This window comes from Maniola jurtina, chromosome 17, assembly GCF_905333055.1.
Source record: "Maniola jurtina chromosome 17, ilManJurt1.1, whole genome shotgun sequence".
In the NCBI taxonomy this organism is placed as follows: Eukaryota; Metazoa; Arthropoda; class Insecta; order Lepidoptera; family Nymphalidae; genus Maniola; species Maniola jurtina.
In genome coordinates, this window is record NC_060045.1 from 561,400 (window position 1) to 583,984 (window position 22,585).

Consider the following 22,585-nt stretch of genomic DNA (forward strand, 5'->3'; position numbering starts at 1 on the left):
ACGATAACCATGAATCATGAATATGTTTTTCTTACATAATCGGGGGGCTGAACGCTATCAAAAACTTAGAGTAATTAGGTATACAACCTTAACACAATCCATTGTCAATAACCATTTGCCTTATCATGTAGTTTTAGTGATTTATTATTTTTTTAACCCGCATTGTATAGCGTGCAAAACTCGAGTCAATGCCCCACCTACGATGCGACATTGAGGGAACGTTTGTTGATCTCTAGCGTATGTATAATGCACATCCATGCTAATATTATAAAGGAGAAAGTGTGTCTGTCTGTCTGCTAGCTAATTGTGGCCCATCTGTTTTTTAAAATTTGATGCAGAGTTAGTTTATATCTCGGAGATGCTACTTTTTATCCCGAAAAATAAAAGAGTTCCCACGCAATTTTTAAGTACCGAAACTTACGCGGATGACGTCGCGAGCATGATCTAGTATTATTATAAATGAGAAAAGTCTGGCTGTCTATCTGTTACCATTTCACGGCTCATATTTCAGTCATCTATTTAGATTTTGTATGAAAAAATAAATTCTATGTCGAAACTCAATTATTCGTAAAAACTAACGAACTCCAAATAAAACGATCAATCACGAGAATACAGAATCTAAAAAAATAACTTGATTATCAGAAAATCTGAAATGAATTCGATATCAGTGCTATTACGGATTTGCAACAAATATTTTTAGTAAATGAATTTATTAAATCAATAAAGGTGTTAATGGATACTAGATGCTAAAATTGGAAAATTTTGAATGGGATTGGCTTTACATTATTTTTTGGTTTGAAAAATGTTTAAATAACAATTTTCAAACATTCGATTATTCATATCAGTTAAATCTTGTTTTAAGGTTTTTAATCATTAAAATCTACGCTATTGTATAAGTGTAAATGTAAGTCACTGCCATTAGACAGAAATAGTAAATGAATAGTTCCAACGCAAGTTATAGTGAAACAAATCCATATAGTTCCAAAAAGGTTCCAACAGAGCCTTACAGCTAGACCATAGAGCAAAGCTATTCGATCAAAACTTGGTAAAATCAGCTCGATAAGTTCCACATACGGGGGTCCTTCAACAGTCTTGGTCCGAGTCGTAGTCAGGATTACCGCGGCCTCCGTCGCACTTATCCCGCGATTCTGTTTATTGCTGTTATCGCCTGAAATCACTGGAATTGTGGACGCGATGATAACTATTGTATTTTTTAGGGTTCCGTACCCGAATTTGCCAGCGTGGTGGACTAAGAGCAAACCCTTCTCATACTGAGAGGAGGACCCATTCTCTGTAGAGAGCCGACGATGGGTTGATCACGATGATGACCCGAAAGGTGCCAACGGAACCCAATTATTAAGCCTCCGCTGTCCATGCGCCCGTCCGTCCGAATGTCTGTCAGCGGGCTGATATCGTAGTAACGGGTAACGGTATACATTCTGTGAAAATTATAACTCTCTACCTATTATGGTTCACGAGATAGGTACATCCCGCTGACAGTCAGACGGACGGGCGGTGGAGTTCTAGTAATAGGCTTCCGTTAGCACTCTTCAGGTCATCGTCATCATCATGATCAACCCATTACCAGCCCACTACTGAGCACGAGTCTCCTCTCAGAGTGAGAATAGTTTAGGCCATAGTCAGCCACGCTGGCCTAATGCGGATTGGCAGACTTCACACAGCTTTGAGAACATGGAGAACTCTCATGCATGCAGGTTTCCTCACGATATTTTCCTTACCGTTAAAACAAGTAATATTTAATTGTTTTAAAAACGCACATGACTCAGAAAAGTTAGAGGAATTGAACCCCCGATCTCCCGAAAAGTAGGCGGACGTCTTAGCCACTAGGCTATCACTGCTTCAGGCTTAACAGTACGGAACCCTAAAAAAAACTCCACATAAAATAGAAGTACAAGCAGGATGATTGCTAGCACTTAGTCTCAAGCACTTAGAAACAGAGAATCATCAAAACGAAACGGTCCCGTGTCACGAGAGTCCTGACAAATGTGTGTGAGGACCTCCCACTGCATGTCCGTGAGATTGGCGACCAGACGAGGTTTACTGCTGCTACCCGCTAAACGATAATGGCCCATGAATATGTTGAACCTTGACGAAATACAAAAAAAAATGTATTAAGTACTTTAAGTCAGTGCATGATAGATTATTTTCTTTCATATGCACTTGTAATAGATAACCATTTACTGCAGTGAATTTGTAAATTTTAAAGTCATAATTGTATGGAAGTTGTTAGTGTAAATAAATAAAAAATACTTCAATAATATTCTACATATATTTTATTTATAACCATTTATATATTTGAGATATACGCAATCATATTATTAACTTTTTTCTTGCGTAAAAATTGCTTAATATAATGCGGATAGGAAAGGCATTCCGAACCAGTGGTAGATGCTTTTGACGATTCAAAAGAACTTGTAAAAGTCTAATTGAATAAAAATATTTTGAATTTTGAATTTTGATTGGTAGACTTCACACACCTAGGTATTGGCATACCTGAGATTCTCCAAAATGTTTGGAGAACTCTCAGGTATGCCGGTTTCCTCACGATATTTACCTTCGCCGTTAAAACATGTGATATTTAATTGCTAAAAGTTTAAGATATTCCGCGAGGAATTCGTTAATTCCTAGTTAAATTAATGCAGTCAACGATTGTGAGTGCAAAAATTAAAAATTACTTTCCGAGAATAATCATCTGTGAAATAACTGGGAAGGAAAACAAATTTCACAAATAAAATGAAATAGCAATAATACCCATCTCTGTGAGTATACGGTTAGCACGCCACTGACATTACGCAAACTTTTTGTAGGCTCTACATTTAATTACGGGATCTGCTGTCCGTGTGTGAGGGCTGAGGAGTGAGGTCGCAATCAATCTTCCCTCCTTTCCTCCGCACTCCTCACCCCTGGAGGGCAATAGGAGAAATGCAGCAAAAACGACGCCATTGCCGTCACTGTGACAAGGCGGAAAATACACGAGTGGCCCACTTACACGGTTCATAAATACATACTTCACTTTTAGCGAGTCTTTGTCTGGATTGTATCCTCATTGCTGATGGTCGTGAGTTGTGACCCTTCCATTAAACATAAGGGTAGGGCAGACTTCATACACCGCTGATCACATTATGGAGAACTTTCAGGTATGCAGGTTTCCTCACGATGTTTGCCTTCACCGTTAAAGCAAGTTGATATTTAATCACTGAAAACACACATGCATAACTCTTAAAATATAAAGTTGCGTGCCCGGGATCGAAACTCCGACCTCAAATTGAACAATTGAAAAGAGCAACCGCCGAGTTTCTTGCTGGTTCTTCTCGGTAGAAACGGCATTCCGACCCAGTGGTAAATTATTCGACGATTCAAAAGCACTTGTAAAAGTTTATTTGAATAAAAATCTATTATATTCTATTCTCCCCAAAAGGAGGTGGACGTCTTAACCACTAGGCTATTATGGCTTATATCTAATAAAAAAAATTGAACAATAACCTAAGACTGAAGTCAAAATTGAGTACGATTTTGCACTTTATTTCGAATTCTAGTTCTGTCTATCAATTGTCTAAGTGAAGCCCGTATGCTTGAGGATTTGGAGCCTACTGCAATATACCCAGAAAACCCCTATTCAAATTCAAATTCAAAGTATTTTTATTCAATTAGACTTTTACAAGTACTTTTGAATCGTCAAGCACATCTACCACTGGTTCGGAACGCCTTTCCTACCGAGAAGAACCAGCAAGAAACTCTTTCTCTTTAGATAGAGTTTCTTGCTGATTCTCATTGCTGAGGGTCACTATCCCATACTTTTCTTTAAAAGTATGGTATAATGACCCTCAGCAATGAGAAACAAACCGTCAACAAAAAGATCTCTGTTCTACTGATAGGATAACAAATCTTCGAATCTCTCACAACACTCTTCCTAGCCCTTGTACAAGCAGCAAATAAAAACGTTATCTTCGTCCGCCAACCCGCCAGCCAGCCGTCCGCGCGCCGATTGCGGTGCGGATTACACCCGCATAGCCGAGCGGTGCGTGCTTTGTTCCATTCATCATGGACTAAGAGCCAGCGCGTGCCAGACCTTCGTTATTTTACAAAAGCTGAAAGTTTCTCTGGATATTGTCTCCTATGAAGTTATGATCATAGTGGCTTTGGGTGATAACAGGTAATAAAGGTGTGAAAAATCTTAAGTCAAAGTACCTATAAAGTTTTTAATATTTTCCTCGAGACACTTAGTGTCATTGATTTATACCTAATTTTCATCCCCTGAGGTGGGTAAAATAGTACCTAATATTTTCAGTTTTTTCTCGCAACTTCATCCACGGGAATTAGATGAAATTAAAAATATTGTATTTTATCGTATACCAAATATAATTAGATATCAACTAAACAACAAAAAAAAACTATACAATAAGCGCGTGGATGTAGGCCAATAATAATAATTATTTGGATCCGATAAAAAAGGAACGCGGGCCATTTATAAAGTAGATCCTACAAAAGAAATTTCCGATAGCACACAAGCTAACACCAGGCGAATCATCTTGGGCGAGAAATAAGAATGATCCCGGCCGAGAAATAAGAAATATCTTGGTTTTGACAGGCGCGTGCGGAAATTGGCCGCCATCTTTGTGTGGATGAAATAATAAGCTCGGCAGGCAATTGTTTACGCGCTCCGCTCTCATTGTGGTGTCATGCAAATATTGGAGATAGAGCTTGTTTTATTCCATCCCTATATTTTATCGTCTTTGATTGCCTCGCTTGTCTATACGTGTACTTAACTGAGGCATGCTCGCGGAGTAGGTTTTTTTAAATACATATTTGTACTATATGATATGGACTATAATAATTGATATGGACTTAGTTATGAGCACATGAGTAGATAATTATGTAGTTATGAGTGTGTTTAGGGTTGAAAGGTCACCTTTCTCTCTCTAAAGCATTAAGAGAAACTCTTCTCATAATGCTTTCGCCGGATTTATAGTCCACAAGATAGTTCTTCTATTTTGGACTTTTTAGCCTACTAACTCTGGTTCGTGACTTAAAGGCCCGATTCTTCTCAATCCTTTTAATTCCTCATCATCTCATAATTTGGGAGATCATACACAAATGCGAGGTACGGTACTGGTTGTGATGACATTGATGTTGAATTTCTTGATTCTTACGTCTACAAATACACGTCATAAATACAAGCAATAAGTTGCTTGCAAAAAGAAAATCTGAGGAATCGTCAAAGAAACGTGAACAGTTAAATAAATTGCATTTTTACATCGCTATACAAGTAATTTGAATTACATTTTGTAATACAGTCGTATTCATACCGAAATAATATTATATTCTTGCAAAAACATTGAAATAAATAGCTTTTATGACGTAAAAAATAAGGATCCAAATGTAACAAAATCAACTCTTGTATGTAAATAATGGTACAGGTTTTCGGTGAACGTAGGGCGTATGAATAGGTATTCGGTTCCGAAACATAAAATTAAACATTTCAAAGCCAGCCAAAACAGCTTTTAGTAGATTGAAACATACCATTTCAATTAAAAGGATCTAATTCCGAAAGTAATGCAAAAAGTCGGGAAATGGTAAGGTTAAAAGATGGTTAAAAGCAAACGCACAATGATCAAGACTACTTGCAACTCGTAGGGTTATGGACGCAGTTGTTATTTCTTGTTTCCGACTTTTTTGTCGCTTGTTGCCTTTTGGCGTGTGTAGGTATCTGTGTATCTGTGTATCTCTGTATCTCTCTGTGGCATCGTAGCTCCTAAACTAATGAACCGATTTTAATTTAGTTTTTTCTTGTTTGAAAGGTGGCTTGATCGAGAGTGTTCTTAGCTATAATCCAACAAAATCGGTTCAACCGTTTGAAAGTTACCACCCCTTTTCTAGTTGCTGCAACCTTCACTTGGCGGGGGCTTGTCCGACAGCACGACAGTGATCAACATCGTCGGATAGATGTTCACAGCGCGACATATAGAATAGAATATTTTTTTATTCAAATGAACTTTTACAAGTGCTTTTGAATCGTCAAAATAATTTACCACTGGTTTGGAATTTTTTATTTATTTATTTATTTATTTATTTTCAGATTCTTACAATGCTAACAGCAAGCAAATGCCAAACCGCATTGCAAGTCATGATTAATGATTATATTATAATTAATTAATAACAAATATTTTCTATTACTACTATTCTATACATAACATGGAATGCTGTTCCTACGGAGAAGAACCAGCAAATAACTCGGCGGTTGCTCTTTTCAATTGTATATGTCTCTTGTAGGAACTTCCACACGTCACAATCTTGCGCTGCCTGAAGCAGCTTTTAGAACTACACGAATCTGACTGGCACTTGATTGATTTATTTAAGTGTATCTCTTAGGCTCAAATCTACGACCTACGATGTTTAGTCCAAAATAATTGCCTAGAAATTAGTCTAGAAATGTTAAATCGAACTCATTTATTACATTTCTCCTCTCATCATTGCAGGTATTTCTCATTTCTGAGGGTTATAATCACTTTCCGTTAATTTTATTTGTCTCTCATTTATTTATTTTTCCCATTTTATCCTATTTTTAAACAACAAACAATAAAATATCAAAAACAACAGAAAAAATAACAGAAACACAGAAAAAATAACAGAAACAACAGAACAAATAAAAAAAATTATTTATTGTTAATAGTAGTAGTTTTTTGGGATACTCTATGGGGATACGATATTTTTTGAATCCATTTGGAAACAAATGTTCCTTCTTTTAGGATTTAAAACCTACTTTTGCTATACGTTTTTCGAAATATTTGAATAGCACGTACGTCAGAAAGTCTTAGATTGAAACCTGCATAAATTGCGGTCGCAAATCCCGACTGAAACCTGAAATCCCGACCACGTCGATGGACGTCCAGACTTCAGATATATCCCGTCGATTTCTACAACATTTCAGGCTTACATTTGATATACGTTGTCTTCAAAAATATTCAGATCTATATTTTATCTTTTGAAACTTTGAAGTTCTTTAATGGCAGGATTTATTATATTATGTTTAAAAAAAGAAACAAACAATATCTTACATATTTATCTAAAAACTAGAACACTTGGTTCGCCGTTGTAGAGTTCTTTATCTTCTACTAAGAAGAACTTTATTGGTCATGAGTCATGACTATTCTTTACTGCTCGAAAAAAGATACACTGGTCACAGCTGAATTCTATTCCAGATATCATAATACATATTTTTTCTATGAATTGGAGATGTAATGACAGATCTTTTTTTACTTTTTTAAAAGATAAGAATATCATAAAAGTTACATACTTAGATGATTTTTAAGTTATTGGTTAGCGTCTTCAAAAGTAATTTTAAGGTATTATAATATCCCGTTTCTTAGTTATTGAGGTGAATACATGCCCAAGATATATTCCTGGAAGTTATTTCCACATAAATGCACCGCTGGCTATGATACTATGCCAACATATCCAACCGTGTGCAAGGCATTCACACTTACACTACAAGTATAATATCAGTATGCAAGATCCGTTACAGTGACAAATGCACACCTTACAGTGTCGCATATGATTAAGAGGATCATTGTCAACGATCCCCCGTCGATTTCCTACGTATGATATTATTGTTCTCATCTCTATCTGCCCTGGTTCGTGTATTCTCGGTTCCTAGATCGGTGCATTTGTGATAACCAATTCTAATTGCTGTGATTGGCTGAATTTACCATGTTCTTGCTGCGACAGTGAGTTTGAGCCACTAGCGGAACAATGTTAGCCGGTCAGAAATGATTGCAATTAGTCAACCTGTATGACGTCCGTGTTCTGTTTTTGATTACAAAAAAGAAAAAATTGTTGTTGCAATCATCAATTTTAGCAAATAGTGAAAGAGAGTCGACCAATCAGAGGTCACAACTACCGTCACACTTTCTGTGAAACTATGGCAGTAGGCTTACCGAGTAATGAAAACAATTTTTCATTCTGTAATGTCATGTGGCAAGTAGGGTTGCCACCTGCCTCTTTTTGATTTACAGGCTACCACCATCAAAAATACGGGGTTTAGATTTGAAGAAATTTAAAAATTTGAAGTATTTGAAGAAATAGGCGGTGGTTCTCTCTGAAATGCATGGAAAGCCTATTTAGATATTTCAGTTTATTTGTAAGTTTTGTATTTTTTCTCTGTATGTTGCCGTGTCTTGATTGGTGAACTGTGTTTGCAATGTGATTTTAAATAAAAGATTTATTTATTTAAATAGCTTTTAAAAACTCTAGTTTTGTAAAGCAAAATGTTATACATTTCATGCATACAATCTTTGCATTTTAACTTAAATTTACATTTAACTTGTAATTCCACCTTCACAGTATCAATACTATGGCCGTAGCCAGGAATCGATTTCGGGAGAGGTTTTATCAGGGCCGGAACTGAATCCTGTCATGAGGAAAATAACATTCGCTCAACTTTATGGGCTAATTACCTGGTTAGTGGAATTTCGCCTTTCAATTTGACAGTGAGATAAAATACAACAATAAAAAAGCGCGAGCGCAGTGAGCGTAAGTGTTTTTGGTTCAATTACAGAAAGAATTAAAGTGAAAGGGAAACGAGTTTAGCCATAGCAAGATTTTATTTTTAAAGCTCCCTATCCATACTAATATTACAAATACGACAGTATATCTATTTGCCTATCTATTTGTTACCCTTTCACGGCCCATCTTCTTTACCAAAATTTTGGTACTTACTATTCAGAGGTAACTTGCATCCCAGACATAAACTTTTTAGCCCGGAAAATCCCCCACGGAATTTTTAAAACTCTAAATTCATGCAAACGAAATTGCGGGGCTTACACCAAGTAATACAAATTCAAAGCGCGAGTGAAGTGAGCGCGAAATGTTTGATATATTTCCAAAAAAAAATTGGTAAGCAAATGCAAGAAATAGTGTAAGTATTATTTTAGGCTTAGGTTTTTGACGGCTTCCCAGGCGCAGTCGCCATTTCTAAATTTCTGGTCTGGTGGGAGGCTTCGGTCATGGCTAGTTATATGGTTAGTATGGCCCTAACGGCCAAGAAATTAGACTGCATCATCACTTACCACTAGAAAAGATTAAAGTCACGGGCTAACTTGTATAAAAAAAGGCTAACATCCTCAAACCAAGCCCCGCCGCCTTGGCTACGACCATGATCAATATCGAGTGGGTTTCGGCTACGCATTGCCGCAAAAGGAAAATATTCTTTCTACTGGACATAACGTCAGTGTTCGGTTTCGCCAGCCAAGTGCGAGTCAGACTCACGCACCGAGGGTTCCGATTCGGGTATTTTTTTCGACATTTTACACGAGAAATCAAAAACTGTTATGCATTAAAAAAAATATGCATAAAAATAAATAAAAATCTGTTTTAGAATGAACAGGTAAAGCCCTTTCATATGATAACCCACTTGATATATGTAGTTATCTTACTTTGAAAATTGAAAATACTAATATTTGTTCATGAACACATGACAGACGGATAGAAGGACAGATGGACAGACGGACAGACGGAAAGACAGACAGACTGATAGACAACGAAGTGATCCTATAAGAGTTCTTTTTGCTTTTGAGTTACGGAACCCTAAAAATATTTAGTTTTATTTGCCCCGTATTTTATTTTCATAATTACCGGTTTCTCTATCCTGACATAGGGGGTAACCAGTAAAATACGGGGCCTCTGGCAACCCTATTCGGAAAACACTGTCACATTCAAGTTAATGTCAAATATTTTGTTTTCAATTACAGAAAGCTGCATCAATCATTATTACAATATTTTCTTTGTTGTGATTGGCTGAATTTTTGAGTTTCAGCCAATAAACAGACTGTTTGCCAATTAAACGTCATAACAATATAAATGCCAGAAAGTTTAACCAAATAAAACAAACTTAATGAGAACCTAGTGAGAATGCAAACGGCACACAATTTATAATACATATTATGTTAGTCGTATATAATAGATATTATAGTAGTCGTTCACTTTGGTAATAGTCAGATTGTCATCAGTAAAATTGATATTGGTCGATGTATCGTAAATTATTGTTTCGGTGACAAATATTTTTATTATCTATTTATCTTTGAACAGAATGGAATAGAATGAAATGGAATGGAATACAATGATAAATTTTTATTCCTGTAAACTTTTAGGTAAACTTCAAAGTGTTTTTGGATGGTCAGAAAAATTTACCACTGGTTCGGAATGCCGTTCCTACGTTTTCTAGGGGTTCGTACCTCAAAATGAAAAACGGAACTCTTATAGGATCACTTTGTTGTCTATCTCTCTGTCTGTCGTGTGTGTCAAGAAAACCTCTAGGGTACTTCCCGTTGACTCAAAACCATGAAATTTGGCAGGTAACCTAACTGCGTAATTTTGGGTAGTTTTTTTAATCGATAAAGAAAGTTTGCGACATTGTTCAATAAAAAATTTGGATTCCAACTCCTCAATCCTGATGTTGCAGGGGACCTGACTACTAAAGCTAATGGGATTTAAAAAGTGTCGATTATTAATTGATATTGAAGGTATCTATACCAAGTAAACACTTTGTCGTTGACCTCAACCCTGATGCTGTAAGAAATTGCATTCCTAAATCCTGGTGATCCCTCGGGATTTGAAAAGGATAATCCGTTTAAATATTCTTACGTGATACAGAAACAAGTTGCATCCCGGGGACGGGCTATTACGGAGAGGCAACTTTTGTTCTGGGAAATGAAAGGATCGGGATTTTTAAAAACCTAAATCCACGCGAGCGAAGCTGCGGGCATTAGCTAGTTGTAAATATATTTAGAAGCTACTATAAGATAATAGATAAGGTACTTATTTCCTTATATTTTTATTGTATGGCAGCGCGCGGTTTTAAATTATAAATTGCACGTCCTGTCCTTTTCTGTAATACATTTTTTTCTCAATATCTACCGCTTTATCTCATAGAAAGAGTCCGTAAGACATAATACAGTGAAAATAGGCAAAATATACAATTTTTGCAGTTTCCACGTCAGTACCTGTCGAATTTTTCTAACAGTGTAAGCAGCAGAGCTGAGTTTACCATCAAGTGTTGATATGTGGGTGTTCCATAGAAGCTTTGCATCTAACATTATACCGAGAAACACGGGGTTCTCCTTTATTTTCAACATATGATTATTTATCAATGAATTTATGTCATTTAAGGTCCTGGTATTGGGCAGTGTGAATTCAACACACTTAGATTTCTTTGCATTTGGAAGTAAATTGTTAGCAATAAATCAGAGAGTGACCTGTGATATGGCATTACATATAGTATACATTGTCAAAAATTATAATATTAAAGCTGTGCGTATTGCGTGAGGAATAGGTTACAAGAGAGTTGCAACTTGCAGGGTTTGATGCATACGCTATTGCCAGCAAACATGAGACATATTTTTATCTACAGGCAACGTCTGAGTAGGTAACGCATACGTCTAACGCAAGTTGAAATGTATTTAGTTAGACCTATCGACAAGTTTGGAGTCGGGTGCAGTCTAAATGTGGCCCGTGTGTTTAGACTGTCCGTTTCTGTCAGTTTCACGTGTCGTCCCCCGCACTTCACCACCCCGCTTGCACAAATCGAGACAGCACGAAATTTTCAAGATTTCTGGGTGTAATTTCTGGTTTTCGTAGTTCCCACATAATTATAACAATATAAAATATATAACGATAATTTTTTTACTACATAATATTCATTAAATTTTCTAGGTCTGTGGTTTTTCCAAATTTCACTAAATTGCTTCGTTGTCTAGAAAAACGAGCACAAAGTTGGGCCTTTTTTTAAAGAAAAATACAAATCTTTGAGCCCCTGTAATTTTAAAACTACATATTTTTAGAAAAATCTAAAACACCACAGACACAGATATTAGTTTCTAGACTATGTCTGCAAAATTTCATGGACTTTGGTTGCTTAATATTCAAATGAAATGGGAACTACGATTGTATGGAGTAAGTGACGGAGAGAGCTCTGTTAAGTGCACTCCGCTGTGAACTGCATATGCGGTATAATTAATGGTTCTATAATAATGTTAGTTAGTTAAACTATAACTTTTTTACTTGCGAACATAACCTGTCTTATATTAACATTAGTAACGACATAGTTTATTATTTAAATCTATATACAGTAGTTATATGTAGGTATAACCAACATACATAGACTGCTAAAATCATAACCCTTCCTTTTGGCTTAGTCGGTTGTTTAGTTTGGCTTTCCGTAGTCGGGTAAAAAGAGATATGAAAAGTCTATTGATATATGAAAAGCTGTACTTTTCGCCACCTCACCCACACGGGAGCGTGAAAGTTAGTTAACGCGGTTAGCGCAATTTTTCCCGACTCTCGACGCATTTAGCAATCTAAGTGAATGAACGCAATTTATTTTTGCCGAGTTTCCTCGGCTGCCATTTGTGAGATATTCAGGACGGGATTGAAGTCGTTATATTTTGGTAATTACTTTACCTTTTATATTATTGAATGGATTTACTCGTATAAATGGACTAGTTTATGCTCGCGACTTCGTCCGTGTGGACTGTACAAATTTCAAACCCCTATTTTACCCCCTTGGATAGAATTATGAATGAAAAAAAATGTTCTAATTGTTTTTTTTTCTATAAATAAAGAATCGCGTTTATTCTCATGTCTTTTTTCTTAACTAAAAGAGTTTATATGCACCTGTTTCTTTTTAATATTGCTCAAAAAGGACGGAAAATAAATTTTTAATTTAAGACTAAATTAGTGCTACTGTAAAAGGAGATCATTCTAGCTCCATACATTTTTGGGCCTTTTCTGAAAGTGCCGGCCAACGAAAAAAAATGGTACAGATCGTTAGAACTAGCCATTTGGAGTAATAGTTAGTATGGCAAAAAAGTTGTAGGATTGCTCTGAACCAAGATAGACAAGGTCGAAGATTCGTCATTTTCATACATTTTATTGATTTCTAAAAGTGCTGGGAAACATAAAATAATGTTAGATATTGCTAGAACTAATTATTTGAGGCAATTGTCATTATGACCCGAAGGCTGTGGGGCCATTATATGTCGTGTTATACAAGTTATACAAAAAATTTATATACTTTGTATAATTAATTGCAACCGATTTTATGATTTTGTTACTGTTCTGATTGTTTTATACGAATTTGAATACACGTACAATTATTTTGACTCCCACGAAGTGCTGGATCAGCTGCAATGTGGACAAAATTCGTTGATACATACCTGGATTGTATGCGGCCTCGTAATACTAGGTGATCTCATCCAGCCATCTCCCAAACTTCTGCCACTGGGTTATCTCCGGCGAGGTCTGTGATGAATACACCATTTGGTTATACGTACTGTTCACCATAGTAACTACGGGCTTGCTTCAGTCGATAGCTGCCCAAAGCAACCTGCGTCAATTCTTCTGTGAATCTAGGAAAGTCATTGAACGGAGGATGTTGGCTTCCATAGCCTGGAAATGAGCTCTACTTCTATTATAATTACATATTGTTTGTGATAACAAGTTCTGCTGAACTGTTTTGCTCACTGACCGTTCATGGATTACGTCAAGAAAATCACGTGCATGCACGTTGTTGTCTATCAGGACATGATAGCCGTTCAGCAATGCTGACAAAATCCTGAAATAATCGACCATGTTACTTAATGTCCGGTTACAAATCCTGTATAACCCTGAGTAAACAAAAATCTCTTCCAAAGCGGTCGTTAATCATTTACATTATCCAGCAGCAAATGGTAAAAAGTCTAGATTTATTAGCTTCGTCAGTAGTTAGCTGGGTTTTTACTGATGTTTTGTTACTAGCATTTGTGCCACATAACCGCACACCTCAAGAAAGAAAGATTACCTCAAGATTGTTTATGGTATCTCTAAAACCATGGACTAAGATAAAAATCCAGTAAAAATCTTCTATATCATTTAAGGTATCATTTAAAATCTAGGCATTGTAAGTTGCTGCAGCGTGTAGATTATTGTTCCATCGCAACAAATATAAAGGCTTTTAGTGGTTTCGGAACTTGTGGTTAGGGTATGATTTTCACTGAAAAAAGTAATTAGTGCTTTTCTGAAGATATATGTACATGCCTGTATCTGTCTGTACATGCCCTTTATAGATAGCCTTTCTTTCTAGAGGCATGCGGTTATCTGACACAAATGCTAGAAACAAAACATTTAAAGGAAACCCAGCTACTGACCAAACCAATAAATCTAAGCTTGTTACCATTTGCCATTGGATGGTGGAAGTGATGAACAATTGCTTTAAAAGAGATTTTCGATTGCTCAGGATTGATCATAGTGACCAGGCATTAAGTAACGTGATCGATTATTTCAGGATCGCGGTAACATCGCTAAACAGCTATCATGTTCTGATAGACAATAACGTGTACTACAGACGTGATTTCCTTGACAAAATCCATGAACTGGTCAATGCGCAAAACAGTTTATCAGAACTTGTTATCACACACAATAATTATAATAGAAGGAGAGCTCATTTCCAGGCTATGGAAGCCGACATCCTCCGTTCAATCTGAATGACTTTCCTAGATTCACAGAAGAATCGACACAGGTTGCTTTGGGCAGCTATCGACTGAAGCAAGCCCGTAGTTACTATGGTGAACAGTACTTATAACCAAATGGTGCATTCATCACAGAGCTCGCCGGAGATATCCCAGTGGCAGAAGTTTGGGAGATGGCTGGATGAGATCACCTAGTATTACGAGGCCGCATACAATCCAGGTATGTGTAAACGAATTTTGTCCACATTGCAGCTGATCCAGCACTTCGTGGGAGTCAAAATAATTATACGTGTATTCAAATTCGTATAAAACAATCAGAACAGTAACAAAATCATAAAATTGGTTGCAATTAATTATACAAAGTATATTAATTTTTTGTATAACTTGTATAACACGACATATAATGACCCCACAGCCTTTGGGTCATAATGACAATTGCCTCAAATAATTAGTTCTAGCAATATCTAACATTATTTTATGTTTCCCAGCACTTTTAGAAATCAATAAAATGTATGAAAATGACGAATCTTCGACCTTGTCTATCTTGGTTCAGAGCAATCCTACAACTTTTTTGCCATACTAACTATTACTCCAAATGGCTAGTTCTAACGATCTGTACCATTTTTTTTCGTTGGCCGGCACTTTCAGAAAAGGCCCAAAAATAATGATCTCCTTTAGACGCTATGTTCATAACTGGCACCTGAAGCAAGGTTTGATGCTTTAAATGAAAATAAGTGTGTCTGTCCTTTTATTATTACATTGGTAAGAAAAAGATGCGAATAATCTTTTTTATAGAATTACCATCAGACGCAGTACCTACCTACACCATTGTTGCAGTATTATAAACATGGAAAATGTGGCCATTATAGCGAGTGTAAGCTATCCTGCCTAAAACTGGGAATTAATTAAATTTACGAGTCACCTTTAAAACGGTGCAGTCGGATAGGAAATCATTAGCATTTTCTACAATGGGATGGGTTCTAAAAGTTAATAGGGATGTTACTTTTGCTATGTCGATAGAATGTTTTTAATTGTTATGTTAGTTAAAAACTATTTACTGGTAGTGAACTATTATTGCCTAAAAAAGTAATTAATGTGCAAAAATAATTAATCTTAACTTAGTAACATACTACTAGTCACTAGTTTCAAAGAGATCGCGAGTTGGAGACCCGGGAGAAGTCGAAGTCAAAGTCAAATAAAATTTATTCAAAGTAGGTACTATTGTACACTTTTTGATTGTCAATCGGTAGGTTTTGTAAGATGATGTATGATATGTCTTTAAATACAATTATTTTACTACAATTTTACTTTTATAATAAAGCTGATTTACATAATAATACTACTTATAACTTAATTTGCTATCTATACTTTAAATTTTCTTTTACCACATTAGTACACAGAACACTATCGATAATAGCATTTCATCGACAACACAAGAGAACATCACTATACATCCGTACAGTAATTGCGCGGCCACATTTCGGGGGGTTCGAACCCATAAATTACACCTTTTATTCATTCCCGATTGTGTGTTATTGCTACCATTAACCCACCCTCAGGCACGTATTGAAACATTCCAGAATTCAAATGCTAGATTATACTTATTATAAAAATCTATTATAATAATTATAGAATGTACTAGAATTTATGCCCAACTTCGTTACTTCAACTCGACCTGTGTCACTATCCAATCCATTATCCAATCCACTGTCCAATCCACTATCCAGTCCACTATCCAATACAATATGTCGAATTGTCAAACTTGAGAAGCTATTACAAAAAAGAAGAGTCACAATTTGTAGTGTGACGTGTGTATAAGAGTGACAATCTAGAAATTAAAAATTCTCATTTTGCCTCTGCCGGGAATCGAATCCGGGAACTCCCACTTATTAAACCACTTACCACTGCACCAGAGAGGTCTTTTAATTTAGAGATTGTGTAAAAGAGAATTAGTCGCAATATGGTACTGAAAATATACGCTCCGGACTAAACTCGATCTAAATAATATGAAAACGTAAAACACTAGCTGATGCCCGCGGGAACTCTTTGATTTTCCAGGAAAAAATTAGCCTATGCCTGTGTCACTCTCCAGGTTTTTTTGACTATACCTAGTACCTACCCATGCAAAATAATTACGTCAATCCGTTGCTCCATTGCTACGTGATAGGAGGACAAACCAACAAACTAAAAAACCAATTAACTAACCAACAAACAAACACACTTTCGCATTTATAATAATATGGGTAGTAATTATTATTATTCCCTGGAAAACAAAAAAAAAATCATTAAACACCATCTCTCAATCTCATCATGTTCAACTAAGTAAAAAGGTTAAAAATCTCAAAAGATATTCATATTTCATACGTTTGATTTAATAATCCAATAGGGGTAGTATTTTGTAGCGTTCTTAAAGCGACGTACAGCCTCCGACTCATGTTTTCTTCTGCTCAAATATAGCTCTTATTATGATGAGGGTAAGGGCTGCGGGTGTTGGTCCGGGGTAAGGCCGGGGGTACACCACGCTTCGTTACCCCACAATCGGTTCGGTGTACAGAGGCACCCTTCCGTGCGTATCGTAGCATTTATGTCTAGCGCGTGACTATGTCTAGTGTGCACTTGCTTTATTATTGTATTGCTATTGTGTCTTGGTTCAGACACAAATACTTTTTATTTCTTGTTTGGAAAAAAATAGACGATTATCCACTTCTATTTGCTGCTCACGCGTTGCAAGCTGCAAACAGAATAGTTAGCCCTTGACTGCAATCTCACCTGGTGGTAAGTGATGATGCAGTCTAAGATGGAAGAGGGCTAACCTGGAATGGATATGGCAGTTTTTATTAAACTCATACTCCTTTGTTATCTACACGGCATCGAACCGGAATGCCTAAATCGCTTGGCGGCACGGCCTTGCCAATAGTGTGAAACTAGCCACGGCCTTCCATCAGACCAGACCAGAAAAGAAATTATAAAATTCCAAATCTCTGCCGGGAATCGAACCTGGGACCTGTAATAAGACCACAACGCTTACCACTGCGCCAGGAAGGCCGTCAAAAGTATAACAATTATATTTAAATCTTTGATTAATTCACCCATAGTGGCCCTAGTGCTCAAATATCTACCTAATATTAGACGGAGATCAGTTCAGGATCAAACCGAGAATTCCTTCACTCTAGATCACAAAAAAAATCACAAAAGAGTCCTATGTCAGAGTGCTGACATAGGTGTCTTTTGTGTTTTTTTTTTTAATTCTGATATATTTGGGATCTTTTAATCACTATGGGATTATGCCAGATTCATAATAGCTTAACTAAACTTCGATTTATGGTAACTTAACACATTCTGAAGTGTGTATTATATACTCCATTCTTCTTTATTCAAAAAATAAATTAACGTTTCGTTATTCGTTATTCGTTTACAAAATACCGTAACGTAGAATCGCCGCCAATTCCATACAACTGCATATTCAAGTAGTCGCATACCGGACACCAGTTATTGGATTAGTGGTGTACGCAGCGATCCGACCTCCCGCGCTCATTCAATAATCCTTGAGAGCCTACTGCGCCTCGTTGTACGAACATTGCGATTAATGCCCCTGCAATATGTACGGCTACAGACCTTGGAGTCCCAAGGTGTTTGAATGGTGATGTCGGACCAGAAAGCATAGCTTTGACACCCCATTGGGATGGAAAAACACGACTGCCCTGCCAAAACTAACTAAAAAGACTTTTTCAAAATTCACTCGTTCGGAAAGGATTTCTTTCTCTTTTGATATCTGCGTGTGGTAAATCTCAATAGATGGCGCCACATACTTCAAATTACTGTACTAATTAATGTATCATAACGGGTCTTCATAGATCATAGATCCTCGCACTCACTCTATCCTATATATCCTTTCCTTTCCCACTCATGGACTCAACGCAACGCTAATGTACGAAAAAAAAACCGACACCTCAGTGCAATATAATCCATCGTGTCCGCTGCAAGTGTGCATTTAATAAACCACCGCAATACCACGTGCGCGCCGCCATTGTGAAGTTATACATACCGCTCATCGAAAACTGTGTCTACACCCAACACGACACATAGTGCAACAGCGATTTACAAATATACCCTGGCCAGGGATCAGTGATGGTAAAAGTGTGGTGACGAGAAAGCTGCAGTTCGGAACAGACTTGGAACCATTCCAGCCACGTAAGTCCAAATTTACCTAACCACTCCCTGGAGGACACACCCATTTTTTCTCCTTCGTCGAATGCTACGTTTTTATGGGGCAATTAACCGCTAATACAGTCCATTAAAACCAAAAATAATTTTGACCGCACGTTTTCAAATATGGTGGCATAAAGCCCCCCTTTAATTTTTTGTTTTGGAGCTACCATATTTTATGGTCCATTCTCGAACCGGATTTCAGAATCTTTTAATCGGATTTATGGGCTTATCCATCCGATTTCATAATAAAATTGACTCGACTCTTTAATTTAATCAAATTATAGTAATATAATTTTTAGTACCGCCTACCTACGTCGAGTCAATAAGTTTGAATTATTTCAAGTAGCATTCACGATTTATGGATACCTAATGTTGCATCGTGTCGTAATATTGCAGAATTATTAGATTATAAGTACGGCCTACGATATACCTACGTAATTCTAGCGTTTGATATTCTAGGTTAGAAGTAATAAAGTATTTTTTATAAAATTTCATATACCCGCACAGCTTTATTATTTCGGTATAAGATTTAACCATAATATAATTCCGCAAACCTGGAAAATAAAACGTATAGATCTACTTATAGGTACGTAGTAGTTAACATTTTAAGTTGTCGTTACTTATAAGACGCAAATAAGGTACCTACATAAGTTCCGCTGTCGATTTTATGAATAGACTAATGTAGGTACGAGCCATTGCGCGCAGAGTAGGTATTCAACCAGCATTGTGATTATTGTATGCACTCAAATACGCGTTCCGTAAATAATATTTTTACGTTTGCAACGCAATAATTTAACCGCTCGCCTAAATATAGGAGTTGTGTGTTTTCACAGTATAACCAACGCATTTTATAGTATATACTTACCGCTAAACTATATTGGTTGCATAATATCGATATTTTTTAATTGACATATTTAACCAACATAGTTAAATACCATATTACCTTGTGTTCGATTTATTTAGGTACTTTGAGTTTTAAAAATGACTACAAAGGGTGATTCAGATTTACCGCGTACACATGACGAATGTCAAATGTTAATGTTAGAATCGAAACGCGATGCGATGTTTGCTCGGATGCAACGAATCTACGATGCCGCCTTGCAAGTAGAAATTGATTCTAGTAAACTACCTAATCTTTTATGCCAGTCAGGTAACCTAGACACTTTACGAAAGGAATTCGAGCAAACATTAGATTCATATAACGCTATACAGTTAAAATTAAATCCTAAAAATCCTATTAATTATCAATCATGGATGTCATTCGAGGAATTATTTTGTTATGTCAAACAAGTCTTAGCGACTAACAGCAATAAAGAATCTGAATCTAACATGGCGTCTTTGTCAAAGTTCCCTAAATTAAAATCGCATCTTCCGCCTATTGATCTTATTTCATTTAATGGTGATTTAACTAAATGGCCGTTGTTTTATCAGCAGTTTAAAAGTATGATTCATGATAACCCGAATTTAAATAATAGTGAAAGGGTATTTTACCTAGTCGGAAAATTAACTGATAGGGCTGCCGCAGTTTGTTCAGGGTTGCCAGCAACAGCTGAAAATTATAATATCATCTGGGATGCCTTAATACAGAAGTACGACGACCCCCGCTCGCTCGCTTCCGCATATTTAAATCAAGTGTTGCAATTTAAGCCACTTGCTAATAATAATGATACCGCACTAGATAATTTCATAAACACTTTTGATTCATCGGTAGAAGCACTTAAACAGTTAAAAATTGATTTAACTGATTTTATATTCCTTCATTTGGCTACGCTTAAATTAGATGAAGATACCGTTAAAATGTTTGAGCTTATTAATCGTAAAAACCAAATTCCAACATATAAAAGTCTTATAGATTTCGTGAAGGAACAGAGCAAGGTGCTGTCTAGAGGGAGCAATGTTAATGCACAGTTGCAAAATAAAGCTCGCTCTGGACACATACCTACACCTGTCACGAGGTCTACTAAGTCTACTAAGTCTACTAAGTCTTTTGTCAATACGGAAAGCGCTCGTAGCTCACATGAAAATCATAAGTGTGTCATCTGTAAAAATGAAAAGCATGACCACTTATACAAGTGCACTGAGTTTATGAAATTAACTCCTAGGCAAAGGTACGAAATTGTTAAAAATAATTCATACTGTACAAACTGCTTAAGTACCTCGCATAAATATTCCGCTTGTAGCAGCACTAAAAACTGCTCAAATTGCTTTCCGCTTAAACGTCACCATTCAAGTTTGTGTTTCGCTAAATCTAGTAAATCAAACTGTAGTGTCGTTGTCAATGCGCCAACGTCACATATCTGTCCGCACCTTTATAATTGCTCACTGTCGCAAACCGCTAATTCGGATGATATGTCTCGCACTGTGCCGAGCAATCACTCTGAAAATAATGTAATTCAACCCGCTCATGCGTCAGCTTCGACGTCCGCTCCGACGTCCGCTTCGACGTCCGCTTATACGTCCGCTAATCAACCCGCTCATACGTCTTGTAATTTACCCGCTCATACGTTTGCGCATACGTCCACTAGTACGTCCGCTTATACGTCCGCTAGTTCTCCCGCAAAAATTAATGTATCAGAATCGTCCAATGATTCATCCGCTAACATTGCCGCTTCTTTATGTACTATATCTCGTGAACATCACGACCGCACCGCTACAACCGCCTTATTGGGCACCGCTAAAATTAAAGTACTAGATAAGTACAATCGCCCTCACTTTGTGCGTTGTCTCATTGAACCCGGCTCACAAAGTGATTATATTTCTATGACTTGCTGCAAGAGATTATCATTACCTGTTCACACGCAAAGCCGCTTCTCTGAAGTTCAGGGAATCGGTGGGACTTCTCAAAAGATACTTGGGATTTCCGACTTTAAATTCAAATCTCGTTTTGATGATACTAAAGAATATCACATACGCCCCCTGGTGGTAGAAAAAATTACTTCTCAGCTACCGAATACACGAGTCGATGTGTCTGCTTTAGACCACTTAATTAAAGACATTCCGTTAGCTGATGATAGTTTTTCTGAGCCAGGAAGCATAGATATATTAGTTGGAGTAAAACTTTATTGTGATATATTGCTTTTTAATAAAATAACAGGTAACGATAACTCTCCATCGGCCATAGAGACATCTCTAGGGTATGTTATCCTAGGTCATGCGCCTACTCTTTCGCTATTTTCGCACACTTCTGCCTTTTGCACTACCAGTCCCGAACCGCTTGATAATCTTTTAGAAAAATTTTGGACTGTAGAAGAGGTACCTGAAAGGAGATTTCTAAGCCCCGCTGAGCAGGAATGCGAAGATATATATACCTCGACGACAACTCGTAACGCGGATGGTAGCTTTTCCGTTGATCTACCGTTTAGGGAGAGCCCTGAAAGGCTAGGTGACTCTTTCATCGCTGCCAAACGGAGATATCTAATGTTAGAAAGGAAATTCGCTAAATCCCCCGAATTACGCGTACAGTATAATGAAGTCATTCAGGACTATTTAGACAAGGGTATTATCTCAAGGGTTCCTCCTGAGGAATGTACCTCACCTGGGTTTTACCTACCGCATCATCCTGTCATACGTAACGACAAGTCAACCACCCGCCTTAGAATTGTTCTAGATGCGTCGATGAAGTCAGACTCAAACCTGTCTCTGAATGATATTCTCCACACGGGTTGTAACCTGCAGGCAGAAATCTTCAATATTTTGCTAAACGTCAGAGTATTTAAAATAGCGTTCTTTGCCGACGTGAGGCAAATGTACTTATGCATTCAAGTGCACCCCCCGCACCGTAAATACCAAAGAATCTTATATAGATTTGATAGTGATGAACCGCTTGAGACGTATGAATTCAACCGCGTTACTTTCGG

General features: G+C 37.0%; 1 protein-coding gene across 1 annotated transcript in view; it reads right to left on the minus strand.

The window, feature by feature from the left end:
* Positions 1 to 22,585, minus strand: part of LOC123873599 — a 408,734-nt gene that overhangs the window by 299,894 nt on the left and 86,255 nt on the right. The gene's annotated exons all lie outside the window — the stretch shown is intronic.